Genomic DNA, 15239 nt, shown 5'->3' with positions numbered 1-15239 from the left:
TTTCACCAGGAGGGGGTCACATACAATGCACACGTCTGTAACAGGCTTGATACAGCATACACAACATGTGCCACTTAACCCCTTCCTGTGTGGCAGAAATGTAATAACAAGCAGATAAAGTAACACCGGGCTAGCCAGGAGAAGAGCAACCAGAGGAGCAATAATGGATGAAAGAAAATGTTATCTGAGAAAATAATGAAGAGGATCGGGCCGGTCATGAAACAACACAAAATCAGCGGATAGTAACAGTTCAGCGCCATAAATCCCAGCTCGCAATACATTAACATGCAGAGTTAATATATGGAGTGATGAGATTTCTAGTATAACCCATTACATTTACAGCTATGAAATGACTCCCAGCCCCGCAATAAAGAGACAATTTAACTCCGGCACCACCGATAACACGACGGGCATTGTAATGGTAAATGGCCATAATAATATAAATGGATTTCTTTAGGTTTATTAATAGACCTTCGCATTACCTGACCATAAACATTACTGGGCAGACTGTAGAACAGGGTGAATTCCCCGGGGTGAACCATCACTAATTTACTATACAGGGACCAGGCAACATGATCAGTGCAGAATGCCGAGTCAGGTGTAGAAATTCCAGGTACCATAATTAGTACCATATTTTCAGAGAATGGATCTTATTACTGTATAACATGACAAAATTCACTAATAGAGAAATGAGTGGCCCGATTTATCTGTGGCTCCCTGAAAGGCCATGACAGGGTGGTACTGGCCAGATCTGGGCATTATCTAAATGAATTGGGATATGTAATAAGCAGCCATTTAACTATAAAGTCCAATTAATTTTTCTGCTTGTGTTACCAATTTACAAATCCTGCACATTCACCAGGTATAGCAAGAAATGTCAGAGAAATGACCCCCCCACATCATCCACAACCACCCCACACATGCCATACGGCAGCCAGACGGGATTATCCAAACTTAATTGGATTTTCAGTCATGTTCAATTCCCCGTCTACATGGCAGAAAATTTTAGGCTGATTGGCTCCTGAGTATTTCATTCATGTGCAGGGAACATGCAAATAACACTTCTGTATGCAGCAGGCGTGAACCAAAGATGAAATATGCATGATATTAACCGTTCTCTCCCTGGTGGCTAAGTGCAGATTAATTATGACAATCCTGGGGGGCAGAATGATTGATTACATTTGGTGCTGTCGGAGATATCACCTATTTAGCATCCAGCAAAGCGACTGAGCGTACAGAAGAGTCTGCGCTGCCGGCGTATGTACAATGGAGATCCGGCGCGTCTCTCCCCTGACATCTCCCTCACTTTCTATTCTTTCCATTCTTTTTATTGATGGTGAAGCTTCTAAAGAAAAAAGGAATTACACAACTCAAATTTAATAAAAAATTCACCCGCTGAGCATGACTGCAAAATGCAACACAGAACCGAATGCGGCTGACAAAGCAGCGTCAGTAGACTCAGAGGGGGATGAATGGCATTGACTTACATCAAGGCTGCAGCTTCTCTGCCATTATCACCGGCAATGGGCACGCAGGACTTCAATCATTATAGAAAGGAAACATCTCAGCCTGCAATACAAATTCCTTCTACAGCAGTGTATAGGGGAGATATGAAGGGGAAATATGCAGAATGTGTTACACAATACCCCATTGTCCCAGAGATAAGCTTGTGGTCTGTTTTACAATTCATGGAGAGCGTGTGGGGTCAGAATACCCAGGAAGCATGGCAGCTCTCTACCTATTATTATTACATAGTATTTATTTAGCACCAACATATTACACAGCGCTGTACAAAGTCCAGAGTCATGTGACTAGCTGTCCTTCAAAGGAGCTCACAATCTAATGTCCCTACCATAGCCATACGTCATTAATACAGTCTAAGGTCAAATTTAGGGGATAGCCAATTATTCTAACTGCATGTTTTTGAAATGTGGGAGGAAACCGGAGTACCCACACAAACACAGGGAGAACCCGCAAACTCCATGCAGATAGTGTCCTGGCTGAGATTTAAACCTGGAACCCAGCGCTGCAAAGGCCGGAGTGCTAATCACTGAGCCACCGTGCTCCTATAGGTGCCAAAGACAAAGCGTTGGTGGATTCAATGTTGCTGTATGATGTTTGCTTTTCTCATGAATTTATGCAAAAATCTGAGAAACTTTAGGGGTATGTAAGACACTGCACCTAACATTGGGCCTAAATTATCAAAAGCTCCCCAAGACTGAAAAATATAGACTATCATGGGAGAACCTGGGTGATACAGCAGATCTGGAAAGGATGTGGTTTAGGATCACCCAGGTTGTCCCATGATAGTCTATCTTCTCCAGTCTTGGGGCACATAGGGTCCAATAAACAACAACCCCGCAAATAAAGGAAAGTCCGATGTTCTCAGTACTACAGGGCACCTCTGCACATCTGATTCTGTGTGAAATGATTGTGATCGGTGTCACAGCAAGGTGTGTTACCCAAGGGCCCCTGACACTTCCTCATTCCTGTGTATTCCTGTTCTGTGCATCACGTTGCTTATAATATGCATTGTGATAAGGCTATTTAAAGTGAATGAGCTGTCAATAAATGCAGCATTGTTCCTGATGCACCACAATGATGGAAATGTTTTATTCCGTGTTGTATCTGCAGATCTGCATTGCCTTCGGGGTTTAAGGCATTTATTTTGATTGAGACCACAGTACAGTAATACATTTATGTTAATACAATGCATTCAAATGCACAGTTATTCTGGTGGGCCATTCTGAGCGTTACATTCACCTGTATTATTACACACACTAAGAACATTCACTTGGAAGAGGAATATTTCATATTTTAAGTGGAAGTTTCACCTCCTATAGACTTTAATAGCCTTGGTGGGTTTGGGGAAGCTTGAATTTTCAAATAGTGGGTTTATTGGACATTGATGGTTTATTGGACAGATATAATGAGGATTATTGAGATATTTATTACAGACTGTAAACCACTGCTTCAATCTAACCGACTATCATCAGTACATGGAAATCATCTAGGGGGAGGATAATGGACTGAGACAACCATACAACCAGCTGAGCCAGAAGCGAGCAATCTGCAGGTGAAAGTTCTGTGTAATTTTGTTTGCTGCAATATCAGACAATTTGATTGAGCAAAATCTGGAGGGACATCTCATGGGGTCTTTTAATGTCTCATGAAGTCTCATCGAGTTTTGTGAAGTCTCATGAAGTTTCATGAAGCCCTGTGAAGTCTCATGAGGTCCTGTAACATCTCATGAGTCTCCTGAGTTCCTGTGATGTCTCATGGTGTCTCATGAAGCCCTGTGAAGTCTCCTGAGGTCCTGTGATGTCTCATGAAGCCCTGTGAAGTCTCCTGAGGTCCTGTGATGTCTCATGAAGCCCTGTGAAGTCTCCTGATGTCCTGTGATGTCTCATGGTGTCTCATGAAGCCCTGTGAAGTCTCTTGAGGTCCTGTGATGTCTCATGAAGTCCTGTGAAGTCTCCTGAGATCCTGTGAAGTCTCATGCAGCCCTGTGAAGTCTTGATGTCTCATGAAGTCCTGTGAAGTCTCCTGAGATCCTGTGAAGTCTCATGCAGCCCTGTGAAGTCTCTTGAGGTCCTGTGATGTCTCATGAAGGCCTGTGAAGTCTCTTGAGGTCCTGTGATGTCTCATGAAGCCCTTTGAAGTCTCTTGAGGTCCTGTGATGTCTCATGGTGTCTCATAAAGCCCTGTGAAGTCTCTTGAGGTCATGTGATGTCTCATGGTGTCTCATGTCTCCTGAGGTCCTGTGATGTCTCATGGTGTCTCATGAAGCCCTGTGAAGTCTCTTGAGGTCATGTGATGTCTCACGGTGTCCCATGAAGCCTTGTGAAGCCCTGGGCCCTCAGGTGAAGCGTTATGCAGAGGTCTCCTTAGTCCTGGATCTCACATCTGTCTAATTAGCAGGGTCCTTTGATTTGACTTTGATGGCTGAATGAACAGTACAGAGGAGCCCCTTGTCTGCCGCCCACATCTCTCACAATTTGCACTGTTCCCAGCCAATGTGGTTAACCAGCACCTAATTGAGTGTTCCCGCGAGCTGCGCACATGTGTGAGAAAGCGAATCATTCCATTGCCCAAGTCCGTGAACACGAACCTACAGCGTCATCTGTTATCGTATGCAACAGCTGAATAACGAGGCCGCATCCAAAATGTATTCTAATTACAGGAGAAGCAGCCAACCAATCTCTCAATCAAGGAGCCCATTGACAGACGTCTCGCTTGATTTCACACAGCCGACCGAAGTGAAGCTCTAATCACGTGCAAATGTGAGCGAAAAAACCATCGGCATCAGAAATACCAACCGAGAATAAATAGGAGATTTTCAGCCGCAGCTGAAGCGCCGTTCCCACAATGCTCTGTGCCCAGGGGTTAACAAGCTGCTCTTCACGTCCAAGAATATCTCTAAAGGTCAGAAAAGCTGAATTCCCACCAATAAAAATGGCCGGCGGGATATTTCACTGATTGGCCTGTCTTCTGCTTTAGATTTAAAGCCGCGACTCCTTATATAAGATACAAAAATACCAAATGACACAGCAGCCCATTAGAAGGAATTGGGAAAAACATTCATGGCAAGGAAATCACTTTTCATTTGACCCTGGACAGTAACATGGAGGCAAATCTCTCCTCCTCATGCTGGGGATAAATATTGTAACTTACTGCACAGTGCCAATGCAGGGGTGAACTGCATTATGGGCAGTGCCAGCATTTTTCATCCCTACATTAAATTGCCCCTCTATCAGATTTGTTCCTGGACATAACCATATAATATATATTTTATATACACACAGAAGAAAGGCCGCGTGTGTGGTCATGTGATACGGTCATGTGATGCAGTCCGTTTGTTTAGCGAAATTCTTATTTCTATAGATGGCACTGATGCCACCACTGGCTCCCCAGGGGTTCCATACAAGTTGGGTTCCCCTGCCTAGAGAGCTTGGTGCTCCATGTATGACACCTTCTTTTTATGTCGGCTGTATGCACACTGTCACTACAAGCTGGCAATCATTAACGTGACTTCTAAAGGAAAAATCAAAGGGTAAAATATTCCCGCCAGTCCGCCTGCACAGAGAGCCTGGGAGACCTGGAAGCTTCTTGTCATGGGTGCGTGTATCACCAATGTCACTGAAACTGCTCAAACTGCCAAATATTGTATGAAGATCTCACCAAACTTCACAGATATCCCCTAATACATACAACCTACTATTTACTTACAGCACCAAATCTGGTCTCACTCCTTCCCTGCTCCTCACTCCTTCCCTGCTCCTCACTCCTTCCCTGCTCCTCACTCCTCCTCTGCTCCTCACTCCTCCCCTGTCCTTTGCTCCTCTGCTCCCTCCATATTTACCTCTCACTGCTCCTCACTCGTCCCCTGTCCCTTGCTCCTCCTCTCCCCCTCGCTCCTCATTCACCTCTCACTCCTCCTCCGCTCCTCCCTCCTCCTCCATCTTTCACTCCTCCCCCTCTGTTCCTCCATGCCATTCTCCTCCATCCCTCACTTCTTCCTCTGCATCACTTTTCCTTCATCCCTCTTTTCTCATTCCTTCTTTTCATTACTCTTCTCTTTCTCACTCCTATGCTTACTCTTTATCCTATAGTTCTTGCTCAACTCTTTTGCTTTTCCTCTGTTCCTTACTCTTTCTTGCTGTTCTCTGTTCTTCTACCTTCCTCCATTGCTCGCTCCTCCTCTGTCCCTCACTCTTCCTCTACCCCTTGCTCCTCCTCTGCCGATCCTCTCACCTCCTGCACTTGTTCCTCCTCTGCCCACATTCACTCCTCCTTCAACTTCACTCCCCTCCATTCATTTCTTCATTATCCCTTGCTCCTCCTCCATCCCCAACTCCTTCCCTCACTCCTCATCTATCTCTTGTTCCTTCTCCATCCTTGCTCCTTTGATACATTGTAAATATATGTACTATCCATCTATTTCCCATAATTCACAACTAGGTCCACTATTACCACTCCTCCAAAACATTATCATGATATGGATAACATATATCATATATTGGGTTATTAATAACATTAGAATTCTTCCTATTTAATGTACAGCACTATGTAATATGTTTATGCTATATAAATCCTGTTGAAAAATAACAACTTTTTGCTTAAAGCCTTTCACTTTATGACTGTGACTGAGGGAAAGGAGACTGGGAAATGCTTTCTTCTGCCTGCAGCAGACTAATGACCAGCCCAGGCAGAGTAACTGACTGGAGAACACACAATGAAAGTTTGATCTTTTCTGAACAATGACCCAGTGGCTATATATCAGGAATATACAGAGAATTGTACCGTTCCTGACAGCTCCACTTTACAGAAGTGTCCCCCCCCCCCCCTCAAATCCCCGGAACACAAACTAGAAAATAATTCAGACATTTATGGCACTGCCAGTGTCCCGTTCCCAGATCTATTTGTATTTTTCATCTCTATTTGTTGTCTACCAAAAACCAGATCCAGACGCTTGTAGATCTCAGGGATTTAAAGGCCGTTTTATGGCTTCTCAGATGAAAGGAATGCTCAGTATTTGTGAGAACTCTTCACTTCATCACAGATTTCGCTGAATATTATTTTAGGCAGCAGGCCGCAGAGAGATAAAAATAAGCGTTTATCCCAGGGTGAGGGACAGCTAGTGATATGATAATATACAGCGCTGCGTAATATGTTGGCGCTATAATACAAGTTCATAATAATTATAATGCAGCCAAGGATGATTGGGGAAGCAGAAGTTATCTGTATGTCCCCGAAAGAACAGATTGAATCTGTATGTGTGAGGCTGAATGTCCTCATATGTTTTACATACCCTGAGATATTCTCTGTTCAACTTCCATTCATTAATCGGACTGAACTACAGACCCCCACTATGTGCATCTCCATCTAAAGAGTACCTGTCACCCCTTCTCTATAGATATCTGTACAGAGATATCAGGTCTGCTCTATCCTCACTTCCAAAGTTCTGTCAGCAATCAGCAAAACTTTCATCATATTGTATATAGTACAAAAATATAAAAATATACCACACTAACAGTGGTGCCGCTGAATGGTCACATGGTCAGGATTTCTGCCCAATTGTGGAGGGGGGGGTTAATATCAGGGGGTTCACAATATATATGCAGCAGATCCAGCACATATCATATTAATAACAAGATAAACAATTCCAAAGATCGATGACATTTAGATTCGATTTTCCCCTGCAGATCAAATTCTTCTTTATATTGATTACATATTATATTACATTAAAAAGTCAAAATGATAAATCTCTTCTATTACTCTGCGCAGGGAATCTAACATTCACAATACATCCTCTTGTGCTCAATCAATCACTACCATTAAAAGACACATCGACCTGGAAGATTCACCACCAGAGAAAGCAGAGAATGTTTGGTGAACGCCACATTCACTGTCTTTATAAACAGACCCTAACTAAATGAATGAACCACTTAAAAGGGCCTTTTACAGTACTGTGGGGAGGATTTACTAAAGGAGTAGAGAGTGTTTACTCTGCAAAGTGAATTGTCTCTTGTCTTAGTACATGAGGTGAAGTGATGTTACCTTCAATCATCCAATCATGTGCAAGAAACAAAATTCCTGAATATTTCATTGTCTTCACACAAGTATTCTTTGCAAGGTAAAACCTATTTCTCTAAGCACAGTGAACGCACTCTGGTAAGTCAACCCCACTGATTCCACTGCATCTAATCCCCAATCAGATTCAAGAGAGAAAATTTGCCTGAATCTTATTTGGTTGGATTGTAAGCTCTTCAGGACAAAGTTCCCATTCACAGAGATTCCTGAGTTTATCTAACTGGTAAAGTCTTGTATGTACTCACTTTGTACAGTTCTAGGGAATATGTTGGTGCTATATATAAATATAAACACAAGCTGTGGTGAGAAATTTAGTAAATCAAATACTGTCCGTGGGTTAATGGGAGGGGGGGGGCAGTCCCCGAGGGGCACTTAGGGGCCAGATTTTAGTATAAATAGTCATTTTGTGATTTCTTTTGAAAACCTTTCATTACTGCTGGTCAGAGAACCGTAACAATGTGTGCGGATCTAGGGCCTGGAGGACTGGAGGGCTAGGGAGTACATCAAACTTCTCCCACCACTTATGGAAAAGACTCCTTGGGGGGGGGGGGCATTATCATATTTTATAAAGATTTGTACAAGTTGAATATTTCTTCCACCACAGCCATTTGTTCTACATGAAAAATTATGGTGGGGGAGGGGAGCGCAGTTCTATGGGAGCTGCAGAAATTGAAAGGTGTTAAATGATGGGATAAATACAGGTTTGTAGCTCGGGGAGTCCTCAGGGCCTCCATTAGGTAGAAGCGTTCAGCTGCAGCAGAATGTGAAGGGAGAAGAATAGGGCAGGAGATTCACTCCAAGCTGCAGAGTGCTTGGCATTGGCTTTTTGGGATTTGTAGTTCCCGCTCTGACAACTGCAGACGGGGAACATTTTTGCTGCAGAACGGGTGGAAGATTATTCAGCACAATATGCTGGAAGCAACACACAGACAGAGTTTGTCTACACAAAGTAAAAATGGAGTCACTGAGCAAAGTCTTAATTTGCCTGAACTGCAGCAGGCTGCGTTGGAGGGGCGTCTGGCACATTGGGGGCAGTCTACGCCACAACAAGCCCGTCTCCCTCCCCAGAGGATGCTGCACATTACAATCACAAGCCTCAGGACCTGAACTCCTCCTGGATGCCACTGGTTCTTTGTTGGGGAAATGGCCACACTTGACCCTTTCTTTGTGGTCGATCATTCAGCCACGTGCAGATAAACAGGTTATTTCACAGCAGGAGAGAAAGATGAAAAGAAGCCTTTCATTACCTGGCTGCAGGAGAACACAATTCACCTGATATTTGTTTGGTAACAAGGACCTCCACAAGACCCCTTTTTACATGTGACTTCAGAAAGACAATGATTGGCGGGTGGGGAAAAGAAAAGTGCCCCGGGGCCAACCAACATCAAACATAGCCCAATTTGTACAAAAATGGAATTAATGGAACTGAAATGCACAGCTTGGCTTTCCATGTCCAATAAATAGTAATAATCACAGAGACATATATAGGGACATGTAGAGAATCATATACAGAGATATTAATAATATTATTATTAAACAGGATTTATATAGCGCCAACATATTACGCAGCGCTGTACATTAAATAGGGATATGTATGGAGTTATGTACAGAGAACCATATAAAGGGACATGTATAGAATCCTATACAGGGACATGTATGGAAATGTGTACTTAGTCATATATAGAATCAAGGATGGAGATATATACAGAGAATTAAATACAGAGTCATATATAATGTACTCAATCACAAACAGAGGCATGTATAGAAACTTGTACACAGTCATACATGGAGTCAGAGAATTATATATTATTATATATGTAGAGACATGTACGGAATCATATACAGAGGTATGGACAGATAAATGTATGGAAACATACAGAGTTATATATATAATCATGTATGGAGTTGTGCACAGAGAATCCCATACAGGGACATGTACAGAATCACATACAGATGCCTGTACACAGACACGTATAGCGTTATGTATGGAGTTATGTACAGAACAAAGTAATATATAGAATCACATATAGCTACATTGACAGAGACATGTATAGAAGCATGTACAAAGTCATTCAAAATCTGGTATGGAGGTAAGTACAGAGAATCATATATAGGGACATATGTGGAGAAATGTACAGAATCACATACAGAGGTATGGACAGAAATGTACATATATAGAATCATGTATGAAGTTAGGTTATGTAGGAAGTTATGAACAGGACAAAGTAATAAATACAATCACATACAGTGTCATGTATAGAGGAATGCACAGAGAATAATAAATAGGGATTTACAGAATCACATACAGAGACATGGACAGAGACACATATAGAAATAAGGACAAAAGTCATATTTAGAATCTGGTATGGAGTTATGTAAAGGTTCATATATGGGGACATAAGTAGAAGCATGGACAGAATCACATACAGATGCATGTACACATACAGAGTCATGTACAGAACAAATCATATATAGAATCACATACAGAGGCATGTACACATGCAGAATCATGTATGGAGTTATGTACAGAGAATTATATATAGGGGCATATAGAGGGACATGTATAGAGATATGTACAAAGACATATACACAGACATGTATGGAGTACAGAGAATTTCTAAGTAATGCAGCTCATGTGGAATGACCAAGGCACAGCTACACTGGATTAGACTGGGGGGGACTTTATACTTCACTACATTGGAGTTCTTTTTGATTGACTAAAGTGGTGGGGTTCCAACCTCAATGAATGGGGGGGGGGGGTTCTGCTTTACTGTATTGGACTTTCTGTGTAACTGAATTCTATAGTTAGTGGTTCTACTTTATTTTACTAAGCGGGGGTCTTTCTTCCAAACTGTACTAGTGGGGGCACTGGGGGTCCTAATAATAAATTGCACTAGTGTAGGATTTCCTATTCAATGTATAGAGAGGGGGGGGGGGTCTGCACTGCTGTAGCGGGGAGCTTTCTTCTTCTTCTTTAGATTAGGGGTCTTTCTGCTTTACTGTATTTGGTGGTGATAATGGTGGGGTTCTGATTCACTGAATTGGGTGATGAGGGTTCTTATTCACGAAATTGGGTGATTGGGGGTTCTGATTCACTACAGTCCATGTCACTGACAGATATCACAAAGACCCCCACAATTCCAATTGCGCGGTGCCACGAGAAGAAAAAATAAAACACGATTCTCTCATTTCTCTTTTGTGTCCCCTCCATACTTTCCCCGCACAGCCCCCCATACATTGTCTGCATTCACCACAAATTGGTGTCATTTACATTAAATCTCTGTCACCATACACAGCCCCAGTGTGGGCAGAAGGCATGCTGGTAGGTGTGGTCCCCCCCCCAGAGAAAGGTGAGAGGGGAACAAGAAGGAATCATGGAAGAGAGAGAAGAGGGCACAGCCATGGAATAGAAAGTGACAACAAGTGTGCCATGGCCAGGAGAGAGAAGGGGCAAGAAGGGAAGAGAAGGGGCAAGAAGGGGAGGAAAGGGGCAAGAAGGGGAGGAAAGGGGCAAGAAGGGGAGGAAAGGGGCAAGAAGGGGGGTGGAGGGGAGGGAAGGGGCAAGAAGGGGGAAATAATAGTAATAATAATAATAAAAGGGGGTAGAAGGGGCAATAAGGGGGTATAAAGGGAGATTTCTCTCTAAGGGTGCACTCAGGGAAGTCTGAAGGGCGATATTGGGAGATTTCTCCCGGAGTACACTGACATATCAGCAGAGAACATGGAGTGTACATGGGACCCCTCAGACTATAAAGGGGGCAGAGACCCTCAGTTTAGTGGAGATTTTCTGGGGTCCCTGTAGATAGGTTACATAAAGACCCCCCAATGCCATCACATTACCAGCCATGAGCCCGAACAGAACATTTCACTCACCTAACGCGACCCCGGACGTCCAGCTGCGCGATCCTCCGTCCACACTGCGCTAATATCCAGCAGCAGAATGTTACCGCACGGTATCCTGAGGGGCCACAGCGGCCGGTAATTCCATAGAAGGTTCGGCAATCCAGGTGAGAGCTCCGGAACCCCCCGCACAGCCCGGACACAGCGCAGCCAACCGCCGCTCATAACCCTCCGCTGAAACTGAGCCGCTCCGACTGACAAAGTCAGGAGGAACTTGAGAGATTTCCATAAACCAGCCTCCTCCTCCATAGGACCTCCCTACCCCCCCTCACCTGGCTGCACTGCCTGCTGCACGCAACACATCCCCAGATAAAGAGGAGGGTAAGAAGGGGGGACTGGGGGCTAAATGTTTATCTACACCTCTGTCTCCCCCATTCCTATGCCCCTCACTTCATTCCACACTGTTTCTGCCCAACTCCATTTCTACCACCAATTCACCTCTGCCCCCCCCATCTAACCCCCCATCAGTCTGCCCCCTCTAAGTTTACCTCCCTTTTCTGCCCCTTCTACACCCCTCACTCTGCCCCCTTTATCACATCCCCCTTATTCTACTCATCTATACTAATATATACTGATATATTTTCCATTTGCCCTCCATCCATTTCTACCCTTTCTATAACTACTCTCCTCCTCTGCTCCCATCTTCTCCATCTATGAACCCCAGTTCTGCACCCCCCCCCCAATCTTTTATTTTCTTTGTGAACACCCCCATTCTTTGTCCCTCATACACTCTCCCCCAAATATTTCTGTGTCCCATCCTCTCAATCTATAAACCACCCATCCCACCTTACCCAAGAACTCCAACTTACCTCTCCTTAGGTGTGAGTGGCTGCTAGGGTGACAACGCTCTCTCAACCCAATGCAGATCTACAGAACTCCCCCAGAAACTCTTCTTCTCTATAACACAGAGGAAAGGCTTCTTTTATACTTGTTTTAGCAAGGGGGGGGAGGGGGGGGTCATCACTGCAGTGCAAAAACATGCTGATAGGAAGAGAGAACAGAGTGATGTAGAAATGAGCTCATTAGTGTGCGTCTCCTTTTATTGTCCAATCACAGCCTTAGGAAGGGGAGGAGTCCTGTGAAAAGAGAAAGTGAAACTGCAGCAGAGACCAGGCTAGGCATGAGGTTGTGTAAATCCCATGAGATAAAACAGCTCCTATATATGTACAGTATTTATCTATCATTGAATGTGGCTGCTAATCTGATTCCAAGATTATATTAGGGAAACTTGAAGGTTAGTGAATTTTTCCTAAACTCATATAGTGGTGGGGTCAGAAAAATAAAACCAGACCAATCAGAATTCACCATTGGGTTGTACATTCAATAGCTCCATACAGCTGCACAATGCTGATTTCTCTTCTTCCTTTATGATGATGGGCACAATGATCTCCAAAGGGAAATCTCTGCTTCTTCCAGATTATAATTAAATTTTATGAAGCCTGGAAATAATGAAAATTGTGAAGGGGGGGGGGGTGAATCTCGGGGTTCATTTGAGATATTGGTAATCGTTCTCCTTGGGGACCCCCAGGAATTGGTTGGTCCATCATGGCAGCTAGGGGGGCAGATACTGCCGGGTTATTGTGCTGATGAGGAGCAGATCTCCGGGCGGAAGGATCCTGGACTGGGGGTACATATGGGTGAATGTTGAGGCCAGCTGGGTATTTGCCAATGTGATTCTTCCTCTTGAAGGTTCTTTCCTTTTGATGTAGAAACTTTCTTTTTTTTTTTTCTTTTTTCTTCCCTTTGTGCTAATTATTATCATGTGCCCTGCTGGCTCCCTGCCTCATATTATATTTTAGAGCCCACAGATCTGCTATACCCATAAAATTCAATGTTATATTCCCACCGCTTCCTACTGCAGCCACAAAGACCCCCAATCTCTGATGACAGGTCCACTTTAATGCAGTCAGCCATCTCTGTATGCCCTGGATTTGGGGTTAATCCCCCCCTCCCATGCACTCAGTGATTGTTGAGAAGTTAATAATAAGTTAATAATGTTGGAATGCAGAGAAGGTCGTCAGGAGGTGTTCAGGTGGAGCCAATAATTATAACCTTAATTAACACCGATTATTGGTGGAATGATTTGCAGAACGGACCCTGAAAGGGTTAATCTATGGATTGGACTCTAAGTGTTTTTCCTTGAGGGAAGAATTACAGTAATTGTCATTACTAGCCTAAGGATATTATTATTTATGTTACAGGCCACCCCATGAGCGCACACATTGGCAGGAGTGTTGTACAACAATCTACGGGGCGTCCGTGGTGTTCAGAATTACAAACAAGAAAATAGAAAATGTTTCCAATGTTTTGGTGACATCTGGGATGCAGATTTTATGTAAATAGCTCATTAATGGGCTGGACCTGCGAGCGGGGTTCGGCGGTTGCTGTCGGAATTTTGTGCGCACGTTTTCTGCTCGCTCTTTTTCTCATCACCAAACACTCCCCCCCATTTCCCTTTAAACTCCCTTGTTCTTCCTGCATGAAAAGCTGCACTAGACTTTCTGCTAATGAGTTTTTTTTGTGGGGCTCCAAATCTGCTCCTGAATTTACTGCCTATAAATCAGCTTTTGTTAACCCTCTCAGCGCTCTGCAGGAGACCTCGCAATAAAACGCTGCAGACCGCGCATCCTTTGGAGGGGGGCATTATATACCAATAAAAGAAGACGGCTGAGTATGAAGAGGTTAAATAGGCCAAACAACAATGTCAGTTACATGTACATGTATAGGCATCAGTTCTCCGCAGAACATTGCACCCACACTGCAATAATCTGCAGAACATTGCACCCACACTGCATGATTTTACAGAGCATTATATCCACACTATAATATACTGAAAAACATTTTACTGGCACTCTATGATGCTGCAGAGCATTTCACTGACTCTGCAATATACAGCAGAGCATTACATCAACATTGTAGTATACTGCAGAGCGTTTCACCCATTCTGCAACATACTGTTCTTTCTATGCTGACCGTTGGGTAAAGACGATCCATTCTTAGCTCTTATGACTGAAATCTGCCCCCCCCCACAGACACACACACACTGATGCCATGAAATGACATTATGGACAATATGGATATGGGAAGTACAGGAATGACTACTTTCATCTGAGTCACCACATTCCAAACTCAGCAGTGCAGAAATCAAAGGGTTAAATAAGAGTCAGCAGTTTGCAGCCTCTCACCTGGATACAAAGTTACAATGTTGCAATCTGATCACTGCGTAGAGGAGACTGAGGAAATTCTTCCTCCTACTTGCAGCACACTGATAAAGGGGCCAACATCAAGGTACTCAACACCTTAATTCTGACCTTTTACAAAGAACCGATTGGCCTTTTCATTATTTATGTAAAGATCAATCAATGTTAAAAAAATCCTAACATAGTAGATTCCTAAAGTGGACCTGTCAGTGCAATACTATTCCTAAAATGTCACAATATACAACAAGATTTGTTATAACGACTCCTTATATCAATAAAAAGCTTTAATATTCTTTATTCTCCAGGCTGAAACTTCACCTAGACTGAGCTTCCTCATACTATAAATTATATAAACATTTACCTCAATTATCTAATCAGATGAAAGAAGCAATCAGGGAATCTCTTTTAACATGATTTGATAACGGAGTCAATCCTGAACATCCTCAAACCCTTTAGTAAAGCATACTGTGAAAGACAAACAGAAGTGATGACAGGTCCACTTTACCATGTGAAATAAATATGAGCCCTATATGAACCATTCTTCCT

The 15239-nt window shown here is 43.3% G+C and overlaps 1 protein-coding gene across 4 annotated transcripts in view; it reads right to left on the bottom strand.

Moving 5' to 3' along the window:
- Positions 1–11730, bottom strand: part of SEMA3F (semaphorin 3F) — a 59366-nt gene extending 47636 nt beyond the window's left edge. The window contains exon 1 of one of the 4 annotated variants that reach the window (XM_072420329.1): positions 11467–11730. The gene's annotated coding sequence lies outside the window, so the exon portion shown is untranslated. The remainder of the gene's footprint in view (positions 1–11466) is intronic. The other 3 variants (XM_072420331.1, XM_072420330.1, XM_072420332.1) reach the window with 3 other exon arrangements.
- Positions 11731–15239: the final 3509 nt, after the last annotated feature.

The sequence above is a fragment of the Pyxicephalus adspersus genome, chromosome 8 (assembly GCF_032062135.1).
Source record: "Pyxicephalus adspersus chromosome 8, UCB_Pads_2.0, whole genome shotgun sequence".
Taxonomy (NCBI): Eukaryota; Metazoa; Chordata; class Amphibia; order Anura; family Pyxicephalidae; genus Pyxicephalus; species Pyxicephalus adspersus.
The sequence above is the reverse complement of the archived record's forward strand: the minus strand, read 5'-3'. Positions and strand labels throughout refer to the sequence as shown.